Source organism: Chenopodium album, chromosome 16 (genome assembly GCF_948465745.1).
Source record: "Chenopodium album chromosome 16, dcCheAlbu1.1, whole genome shotgun sequence".
Classification (NCBI taxonomy): domain Eukaryota; kingdom Viridiplantae; phylum Streptophyta; class Magnoliopsida; order Caryophyllales; family Amaranthaceae; genus Chenopodium; species Chenopodium album.
Window position 1 is genome coordinate 20,040,314 of NC_137849.1, and position 2,891 is coordinate 20,043,204.

At 38.1% G+C, this 2,891-nt stretch overlaps 1 pseudogene; it reads left to right on the forward strand.

Annotated features, from left to right (window-relative positions):
- Nucleotides 1-865: 865 nt before the first annotated feature.
- Nucleotides 866-965, forward strand: LOC145587073 (small nucleolar RNA R71; annotated as a pseudogene).
- Nucleotides 966-2,891: the final 1,926 nt, after the last annotated feature.

The window sequence follows — 2,891 nt, forward strand, 5'->3', positions numbered from 1 at the left end:
CTCTCTTCAAGCACTTTCCCACCCCTTGTGGTAATAGAATAGACGTGTTTTCTTAGGATTAACTCCTTGAGAAGGTAATGAAGAAGGGCTAGAACAATCTTTCAAGGTATTGGCTAGTTAAGTGATTTGGGTCTCAAGAATTTTGTTGTGTGTCATCATCTTATTGAATTTCTTGTCACTCACCGCCATGTAAGTGTTCAAAATTTTTGTTTGGTTTTCAATGATCTCCTCCAAGTTAGTTCAGAAGATGAGGGTTGAGCATAGGAATTATCACCTTGGGTCTTTGGAACAAAACCGGGTGGGGGACCCCTTTGAGCATTGTTTTGAAAATCTCCCCTACCTTGGTTGTTCCAATTACCCCTATTTTTATTTTGATCATAACCTTGATTATGGTTACCATAACCTTGGTTAAGATTACCATAATTTTGGCTTTGATTTTGGCTACAATAACCTTGGTTGTTATTGTTACCTCGGGAATTTTGGTTCCCTTGGTTCCTATTACCACCACCTTGGTTATAGTTGTCAAAATTCCCATGGTTGTTGTAATTCCTATTCCATTGACCTCTTTGATTCTCAAACCTAGAATCATTATTGTTTGACACATAATTCACATGCTCATTCACATTTTCATCTTGATCATCACAAACATCCATACATGCAAGAGGGCAATTAGAAGCATCATGACCATATTGACTCCCTTTCTCCGTCTTTCCAATCTCTATAGTACCTCACTACGTCTTCAATTATGTATACCACTTCCTCCTCCGTTTTATTCATAATGGGACCTCCGGCTCCTCTATCTAGACATGACTTTCCTTGAGGACTAAGGCCACCATAGAAGATTTGAATAATTTGGTAAGTAGGAATTTCGTGTTGAGGACATTCTCTTTGATACTCCTTGTATCTCTCCCATGCTTCGTAGAGGCTTTCACTAGGATTATGTGATGAGCGTCGTTTTTGGCGCTCAAAAGAATAAGATTTAGGTTCGTTTTCTTTATTTTCTTTTATCATTTTCATATAATTCTTTTAGTTTTATTTGATTTTCCATTTTTTATAATTCACTTTAGTTCTTGATCGGTTTTTGCGAGTTTTTCATATTTTTAGTTGATAATTCATAATTTTAGTTTTAGTTTTACCTTGCTACGCTTCCTCTCTTTGTTTTATTTGTGTTTTGTAGGTGAAAAATCAAGTCAATTTGCTCATTTTAGGACTGCCATGTTCGCGGGCATCATCTCGAGTGCACTGGTGTTGGGGATGCTCGGAAGCGCGGAGTTTGATCAAGCAAGTGAAGGAGCCAAAGCCCATGCATCGCACAGGGGTGCGTGCGCGCAGACCCAGCTGTACGCGCGCGCGGCTGGGCTGTGCGTGCGCACGGCTTGTGCAGCCCTCTTCGCTCGATTTTTCTTATTTATAGCTTTTCACTTTCTTTTTGGTGACGACTTAACTTAGTACTAGAGAGAGAATTTTTCCAGAAATAGTAGAGAGAGAAAGTAGAGAGAGAAGCTTAAGATTTACTTGTTAGAACTTGAATTTGATCTTAGATTTCAATTTAATTTTGAAATTCCTTGAATTTGAGATTATATTCCTTGAAATAGTTGCAATTAACTTGAATTTGAGATTATATTCCTAGCTTTAGAAATTGTTCATTGATTGATTTTCTTTTGATTTAGCTTTAAATGAATATGAATTTGATTGAATTTGTTTTGTTTCTAGATTCCACCATGTTTAGTGAGTAGATTAGTTGCTAGGGAGAAGGGGAAGCATGCTTGATTGATGATTTTTGCTAGTTGATGATGCTAAATTGATTTGAATGGTGCAATTAAATTGGTTGACATAGTTGTGCATGTGATTGATTGGACTAGGAGTGATCAACCTATAAGATTAATCTAGATTGCATTGCAAATTTCAATGACATGAACCCTTGATTTGAGAATTGCTTTAATTGATTGAATTTGATTGTGATTTTCCTAGCTAGCCATTCATAGTGACCCCTAGCTTGGCTTATAGGAGATATCCCTTGAATTCCTTTGATTGCAACTATTGTTTGTCCTTTGCAATGTTTGAATTGATTGAGTGATTTTTCAATTGGCATAATCATTGAGCTTGCATGTGGAACCCATATCCCTAGTGTTTAGTATATTGAATTTCTCGATTCATCTAGATTTCTTGATACCTTAGTTACCAACCGCATCTTCCGCAAAATTCGAAGTAGCTTGACCTAGGCTATAGCTTACACCTATTCATTCCCTTGGGTTCGACCCTTGACTTACCCTGTACTCGTATTAGGTTGGTCGAGTGTTTATAAATTTTCTTTGACTCTAGGAAAGGGTAGAGGACGACCTACATTTTTCCCGTGTCATTTTGCTTGAAACCTTGAATCAAAGCTCTAGCCTCCGCCGTTTTCTTTTGTGGATAGAAACGGGATAAAAATTCCTTGGTCACTTTGTCATCCGTAGAGAATTCAGCTTGACCTCCTTGTCTAGCCATTCCAAGGCACGCCCTATGAGGGAAAAGGGAAAAACATGAGGCGGATGAATTCTTTGGAAATTCCATTCACTTTGATAATGTTTCAATACTTTTCGAACTCCTTGAGATGATTTAGTGGGATTTCATGCTTGGCCCCACTAAATTGTCGCCTATCTATCAAAGTGATCATTTCCAACCTTATTTCAAAGTCATTTTCCGGTGTTGTAGGTGGAGCAATACCACTCTCAAATCTATAGGCACCGGGAGTTCCCAACTCCTTCAAAGCAACCCTTGGTACCTCCCCCATGCTTCCTTGTTCTTCTTCTTGAAATTCTTCTTCGCTTGAAGAGCTTGAACTCAAAGATCGACTAGCAACTCTTATCCTTGTAATTGTTCTCTTGTCCTATGCATACAATCTCAAAGAA